The sequence below is a fragment of the Pongo abelii genome, chromosome 9 (assembly GCF_028885655.2).
Source record: "Pongo abelii isolate AG06213 chromosome 9, NHGRI_mPonAbe1-v2.0_pri, whole genome shotgun sequence".
Classification (NCBI taxonomy): Eukaryota; Metazoa; Chordata; class Mammalia; order Primates; family Hominidae; genus Pongo; species Pongo abelii.
Window position 1 is genome coordinate 66,265,676 of NC_071994.2, and position 24,529 is coordinate 66,290,204.

The following is a 24,529-nucleotide window of genomic DNA, read 5'->3' on the forward strand; positions in this document are numbered from 1 at the left end:
GCTCCTCCCCATATTTGGTAAATTTTAAGGGTATACGTTTCTAAGTACGTTTCACTTGCATTTCACATGTCTAGTGAGTTGTAGAGTTTTGTTTTCTTGTTTATTTCATTTTGTTTTGGTCATTCAGTTCTAAAAACTTTTCTCATCTCAATAATTATTTTTTCTTTGAGTCATAAATTATTTGGAATTTTTAAAGTTTACAAATGCATGGAGGATTGGCTGGTTATCTTTTCATTAATGATGCCTAACTTTATTAAATTGGAGACAGACAATATAGCTGTTTGATAATGAGTCTTCACTTTGTGGCTTAGTGTGTGGTCAAATTTTAGAACTGTTCCAGGTATTCTTGAAAAGAATCTGTATTCTTAAATGATTATGTTTAAAGCTCTGTATATTTCCATTGAATTAAGCTCATTAATTTTTTTCTTCAAATCTCCTATATCCATATTAAGTTTTGCCTGTTTGGTCTACTAATACTAAGAAAAATGTTAGCCTCCCATTATGATTACAGGCTTGTCAATTCTGTCTTATGATTCTACCAGTGTTGCTCTGTGTATTTTAAGGCTGCATAAAAATTCATAATTATTTTAGCTTCCTGCTTTATTGTTTTATCATTATTTAATGACCCTCTTTTTACTTAACAAAAATAAAACCTGTATTATCTTACTAACATATCTATACTAGTTTTCTTATGATTGGTATTTTCATTTATATATTTTCTTTTTTTAATTTTCCATTTATATTTTTTATTTTCTTTATTTTCATCATTCTCAGTTCCTATGTTTTTGAAATAACTCCCCTAAACAGCATTTTGTTTTGTAGCCAGTTTGAGAGCTTCTGGGTTTTTTGTTTGTTTGTTTGTTTGTTTGTTTGTTTTTGAGATAAAGTCTCACTCTGTCGCCCAGGCTGGAGTGCAGTGGCACAGCCTCTGCTCACCGCAACCTCCGCTTCCCAGGTTCAAGCAATTCTCCCTGCCTCAGCCTCCTGAGTAGCTGGGATTACAGGTGTGCACCACCACGCCTGGCTAATTTTTGTATTTTGAGTAGAGACAGGGTTTCACCATGTTGGCCAGGCTGGTCTCAAACTCCTGACATCAGGTGATCCACCCGCCTTGGCCTCTCAAAGTGCTGGAATTACAGGCATGAGCCACCGCGCCCGACCAAGAGCTTCTGTTTTTTAAGTGGTGAGTTTGTTTCATTTGTAATTATTTCATTATTGATATATTTGTATTTGTTTCTACCTTCTTATTTTATGCCTTCTACTTACTCTAGTTTTTCTTTTTGTTTTCTTTTTTCCTGCCTGCCATTGGATTGAGTTTTATTTATTCCCTCTCTTTCTACCCTCTGTTGATTTGTAAGGCCTACCATCTATCAGTTCTTATAGTGGTTACTCTTAATTTTTGAACATGCATACTTATTTTAACAATATCTAAGTTTTATATATATATTGTTTTACTGCTCTTACTAATAACAATATATTTTAACTTTACATTTGCTTATTATTTATGTTATCACTGTCCAGTATTATTTGTATACCATAGGAATTGTTTGTTATTTTTCTTATTTTATACAGTAAGGAGGGATGTATCCTTTGTATATACCCAAAACTGTAATGATTTATTTGCTCATTGTCATTTTTCTACATCCCATTTCTTTGTTTTAGGTTTGTTTTCATTTTTTTTTCTGAAATGTGCTCTTGACTAGTTCTTTCAGGAAGGGTCAGTTAGTGGTAATTTATACAGTCCTCATCTAAAAACGCTTTTACTTAACCTTCACTCTTGAGTGATAATGGAACAGAATTCTCAGTTGACAGTTATTTTCCCTCAGCTCTTGAAAATAGTCTTTCATTGTCTTCTAGAATCTATTGTTGCAGTTAAGAAGACTGTCATCAATCTAGTGTCCTTTTATTAGCAATTTGTCTTTTTTCTCTCTTTGCTATTATGATTTTCTTTTTGTTCTCAGAGCTCTGCAGCCCCTCTAATATAAGGCTTTTTTGCAGTAAGTCTCAGGATTCATGGCATTTCTGAATCTGCAGTTCCTTGCCTTTTGTCAGTTCTGGAAGAGTATCAGCTAATATCTCTTTAACTCTTTAAATAGTGTCTCTACCCCATTCTCTGTATTCTGTGCATTTGGAATTTGGAACTTCATACACACAAACATGCACTCACACAGACAGGAATGTTTATATGAAATTCTTATGTTTACTCTCTGGTATACGCACACACACACACACACACACATATACACACATATTTTTCCATACTTTTTTCTCTCTGTCCTGCTTTTTGGGAATTTCCTCAGATCTTGCTTCCATTTCACTAATTTGGTCTTCAACTGTATTTGCTGTTTAACAAATCCCATGACTTTTTAAATTTCCAATGATTATAGTTTTATCTAAAAATTATATTTGTTGGCTGGGCGAAGTGGCTCACGCCAATAATCCCAGCACTTTGGGAGGCCGAGGTGGGTGGATCACAAGGTCAAGAGATGGAGACCATCCTGGCTAACGTGGTGAAACCTCGTCTCTGCTAAAATTAGCTGGGTGTGGTGGTGCGTGTCTGTAGTACCAGCTGCTCAGGAGGCTGAAGCAGGAGAATCACTTGAACCCAGGAGGCGGAGGTTGCAGTGAGCTGAGATCACTGCATTGCATGCCAGATTTACTAATAGAATCGAGTCCTAGCTATTCCTGCAACACTACTCTATGCTCTATTCTACTAGATTTGCTAATAGACTCCATCTCAGAAACAAAACAAAAAAATATATATTTGTTATTTTAAATTTGCTCATTCTTTTATCTTGATAATGTTAAAAATCCTTCTTATTATATATTCTTTTTCATATTGATTTTTGGTGTCTTAAACTCTTAGATATGTAATTATCCCTTTTATTACATCTTCTGACTTTTATTCTGGATGGATCATTTCTTCATTTATTTTGTAATTTTTATGGTGACATAACATATTGTTTCATGCCAGGGTCTCAATTCTAACAGTCTGCCTTAAGCAAGGTCAAGACTGTCCTCTCATCCTACTGTGGATGTTATAACCAAAATTAGCAAGACCAGTAACACACACACACACACACACACACACACACACACCACAGCTACAACCTCAGCTCTGTATTTACTGCTTTTGTTTTCAGTTCCTTCTTCACTTTGGGCCTCTAGGTGATCTCCTTTTTCTTGAAAACTCAGCTATTCATTCTGAGTGGTTATTATAATACCTTACCCAGCATTTCTAGGTGTTTTTATGTGGAAAGTTTTATGCATTCCTAATCTGCCATCTTGCTGGAACCAGAGGTCAAACTGAACTTACTGGCATGTTGCATGTAATATTTTTTAACTATTGTGAAGTAAAAATTGGGTCATTAATGAGCAGATAACTGGTGGGGATACATCAGTGTATAAGTCATGAAATTACACGTGTGAACTTCAGCATGGTTTCACAGAAATACCTTAGCCCTTCAAGATCCATAGACATTGCTTTGAATTTTAGCTCTGCAAAATGTAATACCTATGTGATCTTAGGTAACTTAGGATCTCTAAAACTCAATATTTTCACCTGCAAAATAGAAATGTTCATGTTTCACGGTCACTAGTGATGCCAAACCTAAAAACATGTATTAAGATCTATTTGGAATAAAAATATTTTAAAATTGTATGACACACTTGCATGCCTTCTTCCAAAGAATAAAAATTACTTTACCTTGTCTTAGACACTCGGAGTCATTGCTTCCAGCCTGAGGGACCACGCTGAGAAGGGAAGAGAGGAACATGTGTCAGGACCAGTGTGGTCTGTTGGTCTTTTCCCCATACACAGGATGCCACCAATACAAAAGGGCTAGATGACAAGTGACTCGAGTCTGCTGTGCTACATGCCAGGGCAGCCTCACAGTTAGCATCTGCTCTCAAGATGCTCATACTTAGAAAAAAGTCAACCATGGAAATATAAGAACAAGTACAAAGAAGGTTCCGCCAAGGTCTTTCTATACATCCTCTCAAGAATTTTCACAACAGCCCTGAGAAAATTATATTATGCCCATTTTACATATTAGGAAACTGAGTTTCACTAAAGATTATATGATCACAATAATTGAGGAAGCCAAAAATGAGACCTTCTTAACCACTCTACCACCCCTCCTCTGTCAGCCAATTAGGGTCTCCCTCCTCTGCACTCGCAGAACGCTTTGTGCTTGCCCGATATAGCACTTACCACACTGAATTCAGTTTTTGGTTCAGAGTCTATCCCCGCCCTTAAAGCTTCTTGAGGACACTAATTGTCTTGTATGCATCTTTGAACCCCAAGCCTCTGGACAAGGTGACTCTAACAAAGACTGGCTAAATGAAACTCAGACCTCCTATCTCCAAATCCAGTATTCTTTCCTCTGTCCCACACTATTTCCTGGTCGTTATCACAGAAAGCACCAGAGCCTACCTGGAATAGCCCCCTGCCTATTTGCATCTGAATCCATGACTCTCTCCCAAGGTCAGGAAATAGACAAGGCTTTTTCCCTGGGTTAGCAGGAACTAAAGCCAGATCCATTGCTGTGTCCCTCTCCAGGCTGGGCACAGAGTCTGGCATGGGGCTGGGTACCTCTTAGGAAATCAGAAAGCCTGGGTGATTGAAATTGATTAGCCTTTTGATTTGAGGAGCCTCAGATACAGAACAGTGCTGACTCAGGGAATCACAGCTCCCGCAATGACTCATACATCAGGACCTCTTTAATGGGAAATTATGGAAATGTGCTGCCTGGAGCTGTCTTAATTAAGAAAGACCTGATCTTGATTGCAGCATCTGAGTGAACTCCCCTCCCCTCTCCTTTCCTCCTTGACACCAAGAAGCGGAATCTGGCTGCCTTTGACAAGACTTTCCTTCTCCCAGTCACGCTGCTGACAGGCTGTGGTTGGTGACACAACTAGTTGGGGGTGGCAGCCCTTCAGCCAGCATGAGGCTCCCTAATGGACAACATCAATCAGTGAGTAGCAGAGATCCCGGAGCTGCTGTCCTGTCCCAGGTCTCAGGAAAGGCTGGGGCTAAGTCTGGGAACAGGCAAAACGTAATCAGGTTGGATGTTTTTCCGGCACCCATTCTCCCCACCTCCGTCCCAAAGCTAGTTTATCCTGGAGACTATATTCCAACTAGAAAATAAAGATAGACCCCCTTTACCACCTACCACCTCTGAGCTCCAGCCCCCAACCTAAGGGCAAGCTGGGTCTGAGCCCTCAAGGGAAGGAAGGGTACAGCCACTCTCTCTCCATGCTCATGGACATCCTATTAACCCATTAATGCCAGAGGTTGCAATTTTTTTGAAGTACAGACATGTGTGAAAAATCAGACCTTGGCAATGACCTTGAGCAGTAGGATATAAATAACTCCCAGATGCTTAGCATTCCAATAATGGAACACTAGACATAAATGGGTTTAATATACTCAGGGTCCAAAAAGATGACTGGGCTCAAGGAAGGTTTGGCTTCTCAAGCCAACATTCTAAACCCCAGCCCAGAGCCAGATACAACCTGACAATTTCCTGTCAGCCCAGATTCCCTCAGTCAGTCCATCCCTGGATTCCCCATCACCATATTCTATCCACGTGCCACAGCCTCATTCAGCAAACATTTGCTCATGTGTGTGAGGTCCTGACACTCTGTGGCTCCATGTCCTTCTCCCCTCCCTCTCCAAACACACACACACACACACACACTTATAATTTTGAAGTTGAGTATTTATTGAACTGATAAAAGAGTTTTCAAAGAAGTTTTATCACCATGTGTGACTCATCTTTTAGTTGGTGGCTTTAGGTTTCTCTTGTCCCCAGCTTCTCAAGAGAGTAATTAATAAAGCACAAACAAACATTTAAATCATTTGGGAACTCACTATTTAAATGCTCTAAGAGTGAGCTTCATGTAATGATACAGCCATTTCTTAAATCATCTGTGGGCAAAATCTCCTTAAACAGGAAGACCCTGGGACAGAAGTCCCACTTGAATGAATAGGGCTGTTAAACCTCACCTGACAGGACAAGATGGGGGATAGTGTGTATCTACTCTCCATATATCAGCTGCCCTAACTTGTTCACAAGGGCTATTAGAAACCTTAATCCTAGAAAACACCCCTTTTACCTGAGGCTTGGCTCTGCTTCTCCTACCTAACCCTTTCTAGTGGCTTCGTGTTACCCAGATGAATAATTATCAGAGTGTGGTTCCCAAACCAGCAGCATTAGCATCACTGGGAACATAAAAGAAATGCAAAATCTCATGCCTCACCCAAGACCTACAAACCAGAAACCCTAAGGGTATGGAGGACCGGCAATCTGTGTTTTAAGCAGCCTTCCGGGAGACTCTAATGAGAAAAGCTTGAGAAACACTGCCCTACATAGAGATGCAGCCTTCGCAAGACCTGCAAGGCCCTCCACAAAGACCCTGCTAGCCCACCAGAGCCCTTGTGTAAATTACAAACAGAGTCTTCTCTGGGAGGATGTGACCACAAGTACACATTTGTCACACAGAGCCAGAGCTGTATTTTAGCCCCACTCGCCTCCTTGGCTGGGCACCCTCATAAAGTAAACAGCCCACATGGTGGGACATAGCAGCCCTGCCCCTAGGAACAGACTCTCTGACCCAAGGCTTCATCAGTGGCCTCCTCATCCCCTATGTTCCGGCCACTCCAGACATTTTGCAATTCCCTGCACATATCATGGTACTTCCCGCCTCTTGCATGCCTTTGCCCAAGCTAGTCTCTCTACCTAGAATTCTCTCTCCCTTCCCCATGTTTCTACCTAGAAAACTCCTGCAAGCTTTAAGACTCAGTTTGGTTGTCTCCTCTTCCAAGAAATAATTGCTGACTGCAGGAGAGTCTTATTCCACTCCTCTCAGCTCCCTTACTGCGCTGTGTTCGTCTCTCACATTGCCCTTACCCTGCTGCATTTTAATTGTTTGTTTCCTTGTCTCTGTCCTCCTCAAGGGCATGATCTGTGTCTGATTCACCTTTTATCACAATATCAGCACAGTGCCTGGCATATTCATACCGTGACAAAATCTACTGAATGTCAGTTCTGTACCAGGCTCTCTGTACCAGAGATACAGTGAAGATCACACCAGACAGATTGACCTCATGGAGGTAATTCACAGTTAAGGGAATGGTGGAAAGGGAAGGAAGGAAGGAAGAAGCAAGACCTTTGCAGAAGTGGTGGGACATAATTGCTTTTCTGGTGATTTGGAATGATTTAGAAGCTGCCTCAAAAACATGATAACTTCCTCCAGCTCTGGGAGGATGAATTCATTTTCTGTAAGGCCGTCTCCAGATACAGTCACAAAGCCAAAAAAGTCAAGACCAGTCCAAAGCAGAAAAAAAATTCTCTAATCAGGAGGCCTGTCCTCCTATGGAGCCTGGCTCAGTACCAGCAACTGAAGGGCCACCTTGCCATCCAGTGCCTTCCCGTAGGGGCTACCACCAGGATAGTGAACAGGGACAAGACCAGATTTGAAGTCTTGATGCCTCACCTCCTGCAAATAAGGCTCAAATCGCTTTGTCAAGACTCAAATCATGTTGGCATGACCCTCCTAAATTGGCAGCTAATCTAATAATGAGGCTTGAATTGCAACTTTCTGTTCACTGCAGTAATGTAATAATGGGGGTTCTAGTTGAAGCCATTTGGCTTCTGAACTAATTTCTACATCCAGTGAGCAATGGCAATTAATAAAATAGGCATTCAGTTTCTACACAGGAAAGATGACTTTTCTCAAAAATAAAAGAGCAGGTTTGGAGGTGAGAGGAAAAGTGATAGGGAAGAGACTGTTGCAATCACCCAGAAGAGAGATGATGAAGCCTGCACGAGGGGAGAGGCAGTGGATACAGAGGTCATTCTAGAAGGACGTAGATGTTTAGGATATAGAACTGGATGTAGGAGAAAGAGAACAAGAGGAAGCAGGAGGGAGGTGAAGGGGTCTGGTCTGGATGCTGAAGGTGCTGCAGGAATAGCTAGGACAGATTTGCTAATAGAATCGATTTTTGAGCACACTCCCCAGCCTAAGCCCAGGTTTACATGCTTAGGTTACACACAGACAGAGGCCTCCTCACCCATAGAATCACATACAAACACAGAGAAGGCATAAAATTGCTCATACAAACTCATCACAGGACAAATGGGGACTCATTGACAGATGTGCATAAACATATTCACTCACTTAAAACCAGAGTTTTGAAATAATTATTCAGAAAATGAACACAAAAATAGTTTAGTGTCAATTATAAGCATACTTTATTTTATTGGGCTTTGCTTTCATGTACTTGGCATATATTGTGTTTTTACAAATCAAAGGTCTGTGGCAAGTCTATTGGTGCCATTTCTCCAACAGCATGTGTTCACTTCATGTCTCTGTGCCACATTTGGGTAATTCTTGTAATATTTCAAATATTTTCATTATGATTATGTCTGTTATGATGATCTGTGATCAGTGATCTTTGATGTTTTTGTAATTGTTTGGGGACACTATGAACCATGCCCATATGAGATGATGAATTTAATTGGTAAATGTCATGTGGGTTCTGACTCCTCCACTAACCAATTGTTTTCTTGTCTCTCTCCCTCTCCTTGGTCCTTCCTATTCCCTAAAACACAACAATATTGATATCAGGCCAATTAGTATCCTACAATGGACTCTATGTGTTCAAATGAAAAGAAGAGTTGCATATCTCTCACTTTAAATCAAAAGCTAGAAATGATTAAGCTTAGTGAGGAAGGCATGTTGAAATCTGATATAGGCTGAAAGCTGGGCCTCTTCTGTCAAACAAGTAGCCAAGTTGTAAATACAAAGGATATATTGTTAAAGGAAATTGAAAGCACTACTCCAGTAAACACACAAATGATGAGAAAGCCTTATTGCTGATATAGAAAAGTTTGAGTGGTCTGGATAGAAAATCAAACTAGCCACAACATACCCTTAAGCCAAGGCCAAATCCAGAGCAAAGCCCTAACTCTCTTCAATTCTATGAAGGCTGAGAGAAGTGAGGAAGCTACAGAAAAAAAGTTTGAAGCTAGCAGAGCTAGCTTCACATGGCTCTTGAGGTTTAAGGAAAGAGGCCATCTCCATAACATGAAAGTACAAAGTGAAGCGGCAAGTGCTGATGGCGAAGGTGAAGCAAGTTATCCAGAAGATCTAGCTAAACAACAGATTTTCAGTGTAGATGCAACAGATGGGAAAAGGTGCCATCTAGGACTTTCATGGCTACAGACAGTCAATGCCCGGCTTCAAAGCTTCAAAGCACAGGCCAACTCTCTTATTAGGGACTAATGCAGCTGTTAACTTTAAGTTGAAGCCAAAGCTCATTTACCATTCTGAAAATCGTAGTGCCCTTAGGAATTATGCTAAATCCTCATAGATGTAAAAAGTAGAACTCTGTTTATTAGAGGCTGGGAAGAACAGGGAGGAAGGGAGGATATAGAGAGAGGTTGGTTAATGGATATGAAATTACAGCTAGATAGGAGGAGTTCTAGTGTCTATAGCACTGTAGCATAAATATGGTTAACAATAATTTAGCGTATATGTTCAAAAGCTAGAAGAGAGGATTTTGAACAACACAAAGAAATGATAAATGTTTGAGATGGTCGATATGCTAATTACCCTGATTTGGTCATTACACATTGTATGCATGTATCAAAATATCACTCTGTATCCTGTAAATATGTACAAGTATCATGTGTCAATAAAAAAAAGAAAAAAGAAACCATTGATGAAAAAAAATTATGCTGAATCTACTCTGCCTGTGCTCTATAAATGGAAAAACAGAGCCTGATGACAGCACATCTATTTATGGCATGATTTACTGAATATTTTAAGCCCACTGTTGAGACCTACAACACAGAAGAAAAGATTCCTTTGAAAATATTCCTGCTCATTGACAATACAACTGACTACCCAAGAGCTCTGAGGGAGACGTACAAAAAGAAAAAGATGAACGTTATTTTCATGCCTGCTAGCACATTCATTCTGCAGCCCATGGATCAAGGAGTTTTTTTTTTGTTTTTTTTTTTTTTTTGAGATGGAGTTTTGCTCTTCTTGCCCAGGCTGGAGTGCAATGGCGTGATTTCGGCTCACTGCAACCTCCACGTCTGCCACCATGCCCAGCTAATTTTTTTGTATTTTTAGTAGAGATGGGGTTTCACCACATTGGCCAGGCTGATCTCAAACTCCTGATCTCAGGTGATTCACCTGCCTCAGGCTCCCAAAGTGCTGGGATTACAGGCGTGAGCCACTGCACCCAGCCTCAAGGAGTAATTTTGACTTTCAAGTCTTATAATTTAAGAAACACATTTCATAAGGCTATAGCTGCCATACATAGTGATTTCTCTCATGGAGCTGGGCAAAGTCAATGGAAAACCTTCTGGAAAGGATTCACCATTCTAGATGCCATTAAGAACATTTATGATTCATGGGAGGAAGGCAAAATATCAACATTACTAAGAGTTTGGAAGGAGCTGATTCCAACCTTCAGGGATGACTCTGTGGCATTCAAGACTTCAGTGGAGGAAGGAACCACGCAGGAGTAGAAAGAGCAAAAGAACTAGAATTGGAAGTGGAGCCTGTAGATGTGACCAAATTGCTGCAATCTCATAATAAAACTTGAATGGATAACTAGTTGCTCCCTGTGGATGAGCAAAGAAAGAGGTCTTTTGAGATGGAAGTTACTCCTGGTGAACATTGTTGAAATGACAAAAAGAGATTTAGAATATTACATAAGCTTAGTTGATAAAGCAGCAACAGGGTTTGGGAGAATTGACTCCAATTTTGAAAGAAGTTCTACTGTGGGTAAAATGCTATCAAACAGCATCACATGCTACAGAGAAATCTTTCAGTGTTGTTTTAGTTCAAGAAATTGCCACAGTTACCCCAGCTTTCAGCAACCACCACCCTGATTAGTCAACAGACATCAGCATCAAGTCAAGACACCTCCACCATCAGCAAAAAGACAGAAACTAACTGGGAGGCTCAGGTGACAGCATGTTTTGGCAAAAAAGTTTTTCATTTGTTTGTATTTTGGGGGAGGTTTTTTGTAGTTTTTTGGGGGGAAGAGGTGTTTTTGTTGTTGTTGTTTGACACAGCCTTTCTCTGTCACCCATGCTGGAGTGCAGTGGCATGATCATGACTCACTACAGCCTGGAATTCCTGGGCTCAAGGAATCCTCCTGCCTCAGCCTCCTGAGTAACTGGAACTACAGGCATATACCACCATACCTGGCTAAAAAGGTATTTTTAAATTAAGGTACGTACACTGCTTTTTAGACCTAATGCTGTTGCATACTTAATAGACTACAGTATAGTGTAAACATAATTTTTATATGCACTAGGAAACCAAAAAAAATTGTGTGACTCATTTTATCAAAATATCCACTTTATTGCAGTGGTCTGGAACTGAACCTGCAATAGCTCTGGAGTGTGCCAGTGTCTGGATTTTTTATTCATAAATAATGAATTGTTTTATTAAAATGTTCTATGATTATAAACCCTCTCCATCTATAAAACATCTTGTATTTGCATGGCACAGTTTACTTTTCAAAGAAAATTCATAAATGTTATCCCCTTAAAACCTCCAAATGCATTTTGTGCTGTGTACTATTAGCACTCAGAACGATGCCAGCTCTTTTTAGCTCTTCTAGTGTCACCAGGAGCTGGAAACCAAAAGACTACATTTTCCCAGATCCCTCTGCCAGCAGGGTTCTGATTTTTATTCCACCAGTAAGAAGCATTCTCATGAGATTTGGAAGGTGGAAGAGGAACAAGCCATTATTAGTATTCAGACATTGGAGGGCAGAAGATTTTACAAGTGGTTTCCATAGGTCCTCCTAGGAATCACCCACATCAGTACTTCAGGCAGCTGAAATCATTGGTGGAGAGTTTTTTAAGCAACTTTTTGATTTTCTGAGGCCATCAGCAGTTTTTCCTGATCTTCAGTCTTCCAGCTCTTTCAAATATGTTCTAAACATCAAGTTTTCTGTATCAATTTCTTCCTGCATGTAACGCCTTAAGCAGTTTTCCTGACTGATACAAATGTATACATTACACACAGGTAAACATTAGTAATTATTTTTCCACTATCAGGTTAAACAGCATCTTCACAAACAATAAACTAACAGTACCATTTTACTTTTCTATAGGCTATCAGATTTGGATATTTGCTTATGCTATCTGTATTAATTTGCTAGGAGTGCTGTAACAAAGTACCGTAAACTGAATGGTGTAAACAACAGAAATGTGTTATCTCAGTTCTGGGGGCTGGAAGTCCCAGATCACAGTGTTGTCAGGGCTGGTTGAGGGCTGTGAGGGGAAATCTGTTCCAGACCTCTCTCCTAGCTTCTGGTGGTTTGCTGACAATTTTTGGTATTCCTTGGATCCTGCCACATCATCCAATCTCTGCTTTCATATTCTATGATGCGTGTGTGTGTCTGTGTGTGTGTATCTGTGTCTGTGTTCAAATTTCCCCTTTTTTATAAGAATACCAGACATATTGGATTAGGGTGCACCTTAATAATCTTTTTATAACTTGATTGCTTCTGTAAAGACCCTATTTCTGAATGAAGTCACATTCTGAGGTACTGAGAGGTAGAACGCAACATATTTTGGGGGAAAATGATACAACCCACAACACTATTCAATTCCAGGTGGAAACTCCCAGCAGCAAAGATGTATAGCTTAGGAATTTAGGGAAGATGTAGGCTAGAGATACAGAATTGGGAGTATTAGCAAAAAGTGGCATTGAAGTCACTGGGAAATTCAATCAGAGAGAATAAATAGAAGAGAAGAGGTCTGTAAGCAGAATCTGGAGAATACTGACATGTAAGTGAGGGGTAGGTAAATGCGAGGCTGAAAAAGAGGGAGAAGAAAGGCAAAGACAAGGAAGTATCCCAGAGCCAAGGGAGGGGCAAGGTGAGGCATGAGGAGAGAGAAGTAGAAGATGGGGCAGGTTGGACTCTGGGCGGCACAGAGCTTCAGACAAGTGCTGTTCCTAGAAACTAGCAATTGAGACTCCACGTGCTAGGCAGCTCAACCCTGTGCACTGGGCAGCTCAACCCCATGCACTGGGCAGCTCAACCCCATGTACTGGGAAGCTCTACCCCGTGCACCGGACAGCTCTACCTCATGCACTGGGAGGCTCTACCCTATGCACCGGCCAGCTCTACCCCATGCACTGGGCAGCTCTACCCCACATACTGGGAAGCTCTACCCCATGCACTGGGCAGCTCAATCCCATGCACTGGGAAACTCTACCCCAAGCACTGGGAAGCTCTACTCCATGCACCGGGAAGCTCTACCGCATGCACTGGGCAGCTCAATCCCATGCACTGGGAAACTGTACCCCAAGCACTGGGAAGCTCTACTCCATGCACCGGGAAGCTCTACCCCATGCACCGGGCAGCTCTACCCCATGCACTGGGCAGCTCAATCCCATGTACTGGGCAGCAGCTCGACTCCCACTGGTACTGCTGCCACCAGGCCATCTACTCATGGCACTGTCTTCCTGACCCCTCACTCCCAGGTCCCACTAGCCCTCTTCAGTGGGCCCTGCTAGAGTGAGAGAGGCAGCAGTTTCCTCATTGAAGTCATCAGGAATCTTTCAGAAGTGTTTAGAAGTGACAAAACTTAAACTCAAAAGACCTTTAACAAAAAATGAGAATATATTGCTAGAGTGGCTCAGAGAACTGAAGGGGACGATGAAGAAGCAGAGTAGCTTCAGGAACCCTGGGACAGGCTGGTTCCCAGGAAGCAACCCCGCAGATGAACATTCCTGTGGAGGACGTTAGCTCATTAAGGAGAGCCTGTGGAAAGGAAGGAAGCAGGGTTAGGGGAAGGGAGGACTTGAGGTGTGAAACTGCATCACTCAGCAGAGGCCCCACCTACCCCAGGGGAGTTCTGAAGCTGGGGTGATGGTGCCAAGTTTTCATCTCCCCATGTTGGTCGGCTGCCCTGAGTTGAGGCAGGGATGCCAAGTCTGTATACCCCACACCATAAAGGAGGGTATGACCTTAGACAAGGCAGCTTTCCTCAGCTGTGTTACCATAGGAGACGGGCAGCTCAGGGCTTCCTGCCAGCAGCTCCCAGCAGCTTGAAGTAAATAGCCCTTCATCCCGCTACAGACTGGAAGTTTCTGTCCTCCACCACCCCACCCCAAGTCATATGTTGAAGCCCTAACCCCCACCGTGACTCGATTTGGAGATGGGTTCTGTGAAGTAGTAAAGATTAAATAAAGTCATGAGATTGGCACCCTAACCCAAGAAAGCTCGTGCCCTTATATGGGGCAGAAAAGACATCAGAGCCCTCTGTCTCCACCATGTGAGCACACAGAGAGAAGGCAGTGGTCTGCAAGCCAGGAAGAGAGCCCTCACCAGAAATCAACCATGCTGGCACCCAGATCTTAGGCTTTCCAGTCTCCAGAATTGTGAGAAAATACATTTCTGTTGTTTAAGCCACCAGTCTATGATATTTTGTTATTACGGCAGCCCTAGCTGACTCATACAATTTCAAAGGACAGTGTCTGCAGTATACTCCAGGGGCCAGTACAGGAGCTGAACCAGGGACACAGTTACTCAGGACTGACTCTCTCTCTCTCTCTCTCTCTCTCTCTCACTCCACCTCTGCTCTTTTCCCTAAATTGTAAGAGACAACATGACCATCTACAGCCCCTCCCCTGAAGCCATGATCCAAGCAAGAGGAGCACTCTCCCTCAGGCTTTAATCTGAAAGATCCCAGGAAGGACTCTAATTTGCCCAGTTTATACCATGTGCACCCTCCTGGGCCAAGCCTGAGGTCAGTAGCATGGGCCACTATGATTGACTTTGCCTTTGATCAAATAGGCTAGATTTGCTATCAACAGGCAAAGGAGCAAGGGGGAGATGCTGAGCAGAAACAGGAAATAGATATGACACCCGTTATTTTACCAATCATTTGCTCAGTCAAATGTCAGTAACTTGGCCGGGAGCAGTGGCTCCCACCTCTAATTCCAGCACTTTGGGAGGCCAAGGTGGGCAGATCGCTTGAGCCCAGGAGTTCAAGACCAGCCTGGGCAACATAGTGAAACCCAGTCTCTATAAAAAAAAAAAAAAAATACAAAAATTAGCTGGGCCTGGTGGTGTGTACCTCTAGCCCCCAGCTACTTGGGAAGCTGAGGTGGGAGGAGCCCTTGAACCTGGGAGTTTGAGTCTACAGTGAGCCATGATCACACCACTGCACTCCAGCCTAGGTAAAAGAGTAAGAACCTATCTCAAAAAAAAAAAAATTAGTAGCTCACCAACCATGTGACATCAAGCAAATCAGCACCTCTTTGAGCTTTCTCCTCCTCTGTCAAGTGGTGATGACCATGGTCGTAGTGAGAATAAATGAGATAATGCATATAATAAGCCTGCCTGGCACAGGGTTGGCACATAGTAAATGTCCAATAGAAGATAACATCTATTACTTTTATTATCTGAATACTGCTATAAGAAAATATAATTTTACATCTCAAACTTCTGAGCCAATTTTCAAAGCATGGATGATAAGAAAAATCCAATTATATTTGTCTGAGGTCCAAAAACTCATAAAGTTACCTGGAATATACATTTTTCAAATAAGGAAACTGAAGCCCAGAGAAGTTAATAACTATCCCAAGATCCGAAAAAAAGAGATAGGGCTGGAATCAACAACCCTGAACTCTAATAGCATCCCCAGATACCCCCAAACCAGCTGCCATTCCACCCTGCCATTGTCTCCACGGGGACCCGCAACCAGACTCCAACCCATCCTAGCCCAGAGATGCAGCCTCATCTTTTTGTTCCCAGACACCCAAGCTATATGATCAAGCCCAGGGCTGCTCAGTAAGCATTGCTGTGATGGAATTGAAACCCTATAGGATATCTAGAAAGCAAGTGCGGTATCTGGAAGTAATAAACTTCTGACTGCTTGTTCATTTGGAACCGAGTGGGGGTAGTACAGATTCTTCTCATCTCTCTTCCTTAAGAATCAATAAAAAAGTAGTGATGCATTTAGCAGAGATTAAATAAATGAAATAGCCTTTTATGGGACTGATACTTTGGTTACATTCCTAAAAGTCACTTGGGGTTAATTTGATATATCATTTGGTAATTGAAGTACAGATTTCAAAAACTGAGTCTTTGTGTCCTGAGAAGAAAAAGAAGTGTTTGGCCAGGGGATGTGGGAGCAACAAGTAGAAAGTAGCATTTTTAGTTGAGCGTTGAAGGATGACTAAGTAGGGTTGGGCATTCCAGGCAGGAAAAAACAGTGTGAGCAAAGATACAGAAGTAAGAAATGGGGAATGTATTTGGGACTGGCAGGATCAGATGGGAGTTCAGAGGTGTTTTGGTGAGCATCGGAGGCTGGCCTGGAGTCAGGGTGAGGCTGGCTGCAACAACCCCTGCACTTACCCTGGGCTAAGCAGAGGCGTGAAGTTGCATAGGAGGGTGTGCAGAAAAAGGCATTCAGACTTCAAAGCAATAGAATTTGGGAACAAATTTGTCTTTTCTGATCCTAACTTAGGAGTGCGGTAGGAAGACAGACCTGAGTTCAAATCCCACTTCTGCCATTTCTGTGATATGAGGTTTTATGCAAGTGGTTCACCCCTGGTGAACAACTATTTTTTCAGGTGCTAGAGACAATAATAATGCTCCCCTTAGAGTATGTAAACCCAATGCCTGTAGGTGCCAGGAAAATAAGGTAAATAACATTGCCTGGCTATAATATAACAAGTACTAGAGACTGCATTCAATTCTAATCCTAAAAGTAGTCAGACTCAAACATTTAAAAATATTGGGCAGACAAAACGAAATGCACTTGGGCAGCACATAGCCAGCACGTAAATTGTTGATTATCTCATAAGGTTGTTGCAGGAATTAAGTGAGATAATGAATATAAAGTGCTTTGCACAGTAGAGGAGCCAGACAAAAAGAGTTCATATACTATGATTCATTTATATGAAGTTCAAGAACAGGCAAACTAGTCTATGGGGAGAGAAATGAGAAAAGTGTTTACCTGGGAGGAGGAAGGGAGGTTGGCAGTGACGGGGTGTACAGGAACCTTATGGGGTATTGCAAATGTCCTATGTCTGGCTCTAGTTTTGGTTACATGTTTTTAAACATACATAAAAATTCATTGAGATATACACTTAAGTTTTGTGAGCTTTATTGCAACAAGTTACACTTCAATCAAAAGGGAAATTTTAAAACAAGTCCTTCACAGAGTAATAAGAGCTTAATGAATGGTTGTTGTAGTTATTATTATCATTACTACTTTTACTACTACTTTCATTATTATTAAGCCACAAAGTCAGTAAAGCAACAAACGAGCAACAAGTAATCATCAAAGACCTGCTAGATGCTGGGTGCTGAGTGTTTATGTCACATTACATTTCCCAAAAATGACTATATATAGATACTTAGCCCTCCATATCCACAGGTTCCACATATCTTTTCTTTTCATTATTTCCTAAACAATATGGAATAACAACTATTTCTATAACATTTATATTATATTAGGTATTACAGGTAATCAGAGATTATTTAAAGTACATGGGAGGATGTGTGTGTTATATGGAAAGTCTACAAATTCTACATCATTTTATATCAGGGACTTGAGCATCTTTGGATTTTGGTGTCTAAGGAAGGAACCAATTCCCCATGGATACCAAGGAATGAGGCTGTGTGTGTGTGTGTGTGTGTGTGTGTGTGTGTGTGTGTGTGCACACGCTATGACATGTTTCATTTCCCCCACCAAGAGATGGAGTCTATGTTCCCTCCCGTTTGATCTGGGCTGGGCTTGTGAGTATTCTCACCAATAGAGTGTGGCAGATGTGATGCTATGTGACTTCTGAGACAGGTCATGAAAAGCATATGAATTCTATCTGGCTGTCTCTTGAAACACATGCCTTGGGTGCCCTTCTTCCCATGCTGCAGAAATTACATGGAGAGGCTACATAAAGATGCCTGAGAAGCCCTGGCTATTCTAGCGCTTAGCTGTTCAAGGCTTTTTAGCCTGGGAACTGGATACATGGGTCAAGAAGCCTTTTCAGTGGTCCTAGACACCATCTGACTGCAGCTTCATGAGAGACCCTGAGCCAGAACCACTCAGCCAAGCTGCTCCTGTATTCCTGACCCATAGAAATCATGGGAGATAATAAATGATTATTATTGCTTTAAGCCAGTAAGTTTTGAGGTGATTTGTTAGCAGCAACAGATAACTGATATAGATATTGGTACCCAGAAGGAAGGTGATGCTGCAACAACAAAAACTAAAAATGGAGCAGTGTCTTTGAGGGCAGAAGTTAGAAGGACTTTGAAGAGACAATGGCATCTGATGGCTTCAGTGAGGTGGGTTGGAGCCGTAATCTTGAAAGACACAATCTCAAATGCCATAATTCTGAACATTAAAATCCTGAAAGATTAAAGTCCCAAAAATATAATTCCAGAAAAAATAATTTTAAAAATTATTTAAAAGACTTTCATTTACATTTTAAGAGGGGTTTTATTTGGGAAACATGTTTAAAAATGACAGAACACTTCATAGGCCACTTTATATGATAAAATAGGCAAAAATAACCTACATATTTTTGTAAGCATAAGTGCTCATGTATTCTAGGGACAGTCACAGGGGTATAGCAGTTATGAGCAGATTAACCATATTCATAAAGAATTAGGTCAAAAAGTGAAATGTACAAACACCTGTCACTATAGTTGGTAGTTGTGTGCACCCAGCTTTATAACTGCAGTCATCTGAAATACTGTGATGGACAACTTACATCTTTTGATGAGATCCTTCAAAAACCATTATGGGTCACCACTGCATATGCAGTTGCCCAAAGAGCCAAGATTTCAAGAGATTTTATTTTTAACAATGCAGATGTACAAAAAGGACATATCATTTATTGAGGAATTTTCCATGTTTTTACATTGAGAATCAGGGCAGCCAGCTGTGTTAGTCTCCGACTGAGGCCAAAAGCCTCAGGACCTGGGTAAAACCTGGTGTTAAGTCCTGGAGTTCAAAGGCTGGTGAGCCTGGAGTTCTGATGTCCAAGGCAGCAGAAGTAAAACCTCTCCCAGCTCTCAGAGAGAGACAAATTCACCTTCTGCATTTGTTCTTTCTGGGCCCCCAGATGATTAAATGGTGCTCACCAATATTGAGGGCAGATCTTCCCCACCTAGTCCACCCAGACTCACACACTAATCTCCTCTGGAAACACCATCACAGACACACCCAAAATAATGCTTCACCAAGTTTGTAGGTATTCCTTATTCCAGTCAAGATGATGCCTCAAATTAAGTCTACAACTCCACCCCTTGCCAACTTGGCACCTGCACATACCTCCTTTTATCTCCTTAAATAAAGACAATAACAAGGTAATAGTTCCACCTAACATGATGCAACTATCCTGTGTACAACCAAAAACACAGTAATTCCTCCCCCAGCATTTGGCTTTCAGGATTTCAACATTCTAGATTTTAATCTTTCAGGATTGTGATTTATAGGATTTTAGACTTTGGAGATTTTGATCTTTATGGATTTTGATCTTTTAGTATTTCAACATTCAGATATACAGCACTTGGAATTGTGTCTTTTGGGATTACAGCCAGCACTGCAAGAAGGCTATCCATGAGTGCTTAATGGAAAGTAAGAAAGGTGATATTAGAAAATAGAGGAAAGGGAATCTTTATAATATGGTCTATCAGTCTGCTTGAACTGCCATAACAAAATACCATCAACTGGGTGGCTTAAACAACAAAATTTATTTTTCACAGATCTGGAGGCTGGGAAGTCCAAGATCAAGGTTCTGGCTGATTTGATTCCTTGTGAGGGCTCTCTTCCTGGCTTGCAGATGGCTGTCTTACTGTTTTGTCTTCACCTGGAAGACCAAGAGCTCAGATGTCTCTTTCTCTTTTTTTTTTTTTTTCCTTTGAGACAGGGTCTTGCTCTGTTGCCCAGGCTGGAGTGTGGTGGCACAATCTTGTCCCACTGCAACCTCCACCTCCCAAGCTCAAGTGATTCTCCCACCTCAGCTCCCGAGTAGCTGGGACCACAGGCACACACCACCACACTCAGCTAATTTTTTGTATTTGTAGAGACAGGGTTTTACCATGTTGCCCAAGCTGGTCTTGAACTCCTGAGCTCAAGTGACCTGCCTGCCTCAGCCCCCTAAAGTGCTGGGATTACAGGTGTGAGCCATGGCACCCAGCCCTCTTCCTCTTCTTTAAGGGCCCTGGCCTGATGGAATTAGTGCCCCACCCTTAGTGACCTCGTTTAACCTTTATCACCTCCTCACTGACTCTGTCTCCAAATACAGTCACATTAGGGGTTAGGCCTTCACCACATGAATATGTGAGAGGACATAAACATTCAGTCCATAGTATACAGTGAGGGAAAACTCAGCAATACTATCTTCTACAGTAAAATGGAAAGTAGAAAATGTACCTAATGAATTGGATGATCTAGCAAAGAAGATTTCCAGGCAGAGTGTTGAAGGTGCCACCTGGCTTCTGGTTGCTTATAATAAAATGTGAAAAGTGAGAAGATGTGTTAAAGAAAGAACCATTGAATATAAAGGGGCCAGGACTTGCTGAGTTTAAAAATAAAAATGTCTTATTGCTAAATTCTCCAGATAGGAAATGATACTGAAATTTTAAAATGTCCTCCAGGCAAAGATCAAATTCAGTGTCCTGGCAGGAAAAATGATCTAAAGATGAAACTAACAGAGTGAATGCAAAGCCCTTTGTTAAGACCTCAGAAATATGTAAGGTGGTGCTTCAAAGAGGGGAAAAAAGAGGTCCCTCACCCATAAACAATAGGGCTTCTGGTAGTCTTAATTGTGGTATCCCATAGCAGCCTTACAGGAAACTCAAGATGCAAAGTAGCCTATCACATTGATACTTGTGGTTGTGACTTTTAACTAAGGGAGTGAATGCCAACAGGATTTATAGAGTCTTATTCATAGATTATAAGGTTATTACATTGTGTGAAACATTGTCTGCATGGATTAAAAGGGACAGTGACCGTATACAATGAAAATGGGTCTTTGCAGGAGGTGGAGGTTGCAGTGAGCCGAGATCGCACCATTACACTCCAGCCTGGACAACAAGAGCAAAACTCCATCTCAAAAAAAAAAAAAAGAAAGAAAGAAAAGAAAATAGGTCTTTGGACCTTTAAACCACTATAAGAAAGCAGGCTGAGAAAACTACTTAGCTGCAAACACTGGCTGTTTTTTATGGAAAAGAGAAGATGACTCAGCTTCTGCCTCTGAGCCCAGAGATTGGAGCCAAGAGCCATAGAGAACCATTCTCAGGCAGTAGGACTGAGTTCTAACCAAGAAACTGCCCATATTCTCAGCAGAATTTCAGAATTGCTGAGGCCCCCTGTGTACCTCCCATTTTCCTTTCTTCTTCCTTTTTACAGGATGATCTATAATGCTTATCCTATGCCTGCCCTACCATTGTATATTAGGTAGAGGAAAGATAATATATTTCTTTTTTCATGGGTCTATAGATCAAGAGGAACTGTGCAGGAGGTACTATATTTGAGAAATTTACCCAAGGAGCCTCATTTGAACCTGGACCCAGTTAGATGACAAGACCTGGGAATTCAAACTGATACTATAATATGATGAGACTTTTGTGGGCCTTGGGAAGGGACAAGTGTATGTTCAATGGGAAAGCTATGAATCATCAAGAGTCAGAGGTAGACAGAAGTAGCCAGCCTCCTATGATCCCTGCCTCCTGGTATCCTTGCCCTCACGTAATCCCCTCCCACACTGAATCACAGCTAGCCCTGAGTGACCAATACGATACAGAAGAAATGAGACTGGGTCATAAAAGGCCTTGCAGCTTCTGCCTTGGACCCTCAGACCTCTTGCTCCAAAGGAAGCCAGCTGCCATGATGTGAAACATCCATGGTACCCTATGGAGAGTAACTGAGGCCCCCTCCAATAGCCAGCACTAACTCACCTGCCAGTGAGTGATCCACCTTGAGAGTAGATCCTCCTCTCTCAGCCCCAGTCAAGCCTTCAGATGACTGCAGCCCTGGCTGACACTGGAGGCAAGCTCATGAGAGACCCTGAGCCAGAACCACCCAGCCATGCTGCTCCAGAATTTCTGTCCCAAACAAACTATGAGAAGGAAAAAATAATTATTGTTATTTAAAGCCATTAAGTTTTGGGGTGATTTGTTACACAGCAGTAGATAACTAAAACAACTCTATAGAACATGCAAAGAACTTGCAATAGAGTGAAAAGGAAATGTATAGACACTGGAGCACACACAGTTTAGGGTAGCATGAGATTCACTTGGCCAGCTTGTTAAAGGATAATTTCTCTCTCTTGCTGGGGTGTTGGCAGAAATGAGGAGCCTGGGGGTGGTGAGATTTTGGGAGACAGTTTCAAGAGGTAAGTTGGCACCTTAGAGAGAAGGTTCTCCTTTCAGCATTAAATTCTATCAGGTCCTGGCTTTGTTGTTGCAAAAGAGATCTTTCCATTTACAGAGCTTTTTTGCATTAGCTCTATTACTGTGGGACAGAGGCAGGTCAGGGATTATCTTGCCTATAAAACAAGGGATAAAACTGAGGGTCCCACTGGGTAATTGGGTTGCCTGAGCCCTGGGCACTTTCTGCTTCCGTAACAGCCCTCAGCAGCACAGAGATGCCTTTGACTGCCAAAAGAATCAGAATTCAAAATGCCAAGGCTGGCCGGGCATGGTGGCTCATGCCTGTAATCCCAGCACTTTGGGAGGCTGAGGCAGGCGGATCATGAAGTCAGGAGTTCGAGACCAGCCTGGCTAACATGGTAAAACCCCGTCTCTACTAAAGATACAAAAAAAAAAAAAAATTAGCTGGGCATGGTGGCACGTGCCTGTAATCCCAGCTACTCAAGAGGCTGAGGCAGGAGAATTGCTTGAACCCGGGAGGCGGTGGTTGCAGTGAGCCAAGATCACGCCACTGCATTCCAGCCTAGGTGACAGGGCAAGACTCCATCTCAAAAAAAAAAAAAAAAAAAGCCAAGCCAAGGCTGGGCCATAAACACACATTAAGAAACAACAGGGAGGGAAAATGCAGGCCAATTGCTCTGAGACCCTCAATAAGTAATAACAGACTTTGGCTGCCTTAAAATAATCTTTCATACCTATTAAAATCTGTCCCTCAGGGTGCTAAAGCTGAACTAATATCACAGCCAAGATTATGCACCTCTCTTTGCCGTGTGACCTCAGGCCTTTCTGGGTCCTGAGCCTGATCAATATTATGTGGGGTTAGACTGTCTGGTCTCTAAGGCTTCATGTGGTTCTGACATCATAGGATTCATAAGGAATTTGTGGGCCCTTCAACATGGAAGTTGGGATAATAATACCAGGCAGTTTCCATCTTGAGTCTCCATTCTACAAGATCAATGCCAAACAGGAAATTGCAGGCAGTAATTTATTCTGAATTCTCTCACCATATACGTTGCTACATGGACTCTAATAAAACATTAAACAGACAAAGAAGTTTTCTGCCAGCTTCCCCAGCCCTCTGACATATGCTCCTTTTCCTGCCAGCGCCCCCTGGAGAGAGGACCTCCCGGGGACTACAGCTGTGATCCAGAAAAACTGCAGAGAGCCAGGCAGGAGGTCGGTTGCAAAAATAACCAAGCCCATAAAATAAAAGGACATAAGAATAAAACATTATATAAAAAATAAAATGATCAAGCTAGATCAATATCAGAGGACCCTCTGATCAATACCCACCTTTGGTCTGTATGTCTAAAGGAGGAGAGACACAAATTGGAGTGTCTGCCTGCCCAGCCCTGCCCAATTGACTTTGCCCTACTGTATTAGTCTGGGTTCTCCAGAGAAGCAGTACCAATAGAGTAGGTAGATAGATACAGATATATAGATAAATAATAAAGAGATTTACTATCAGGAATTAGCTCACACAAGTGTGGAGGCTGGGAGGTCCAAGATCTGTAGCCAGCAAGATAAAGACCTAGAAGAGCCAATGGTGTAGTTCCAGTCTGAGTGCAAAGGCCTGAGAACTAGAAGAGCCAATGGTATAAATCCGTCTGAGTCCAAGTCCAAAGGCAGAAGACTGATGTCCCAGCTCAAAGACAGTCAGAGAGAGAGAAAGAATTCTTTCTTACTCAGCCTTTTGTCCTCTTTAGGCCTTCAATGGATTGCATGAGGCTCACCCACACTGGGGAGGGCAATCTGCTTTACTCAATCTTCCAAATCAAATGTTAACCTCATCCAGAAACATCTCACAGACACACCCAGAAATAATGTTTAACCAAATATCTGAGCACCATGTGGCCCAGTCAAGTTGACTCATAATATCAGCCATCCCATCCACTCAGGCCCTGGAGGAATAGGAATTTGCCAGAATCACACCCTGGCAAAACAGTAAGATGAAGTGAGGTCTGGAAACTGACCACTGTCGATTCTGGTGCTTGGCCTATTGGGCTTGGCTCTGGGAGCCCAAGTGAGAACTGAGCTGACATTGTGTTTTATAGTAGCCGTCGTCATTTCATATGAGACAATATC

The 24,529-nt window shown here is 42.0% G+C and overlaps 2 long non-coding RNA genes across 2 annotated transcripts in view; both read right to left on the minus strand.

The window, feature by feature from the left end:
* The window catches only part of LOC134759414 (uncharacterized), a 55,240-nt gene that overhangs the window by 23,110 nt on the left and 7,601 nt on the right, over positions 1-24,529 (minus strand). The window contains exon 2 of the long non-coding RNA XR_010135482.1: positions 3,707-3,753. This is a non-coding gene — a long non-coding RNA (uncharacterized LOC134759414). The remainder of the gene's footprint in view (positions 1-3,706; positions 3,754-24,529) is intronic.
* On the minus strand, positions 17,146-24,224 carry LOC134759413 (uncharacterized). Its single transcript, XR_010135481.1, has 3 exons — positions 23,927-24,224; positions 21,971-22,131; positions 17,146-19,878 (listed from the first exon to the last, which is right to left on the minus strand). It is a non-coding gene; the product is annotated as an uncharacterized LOC134759413 (long non-coding RNA).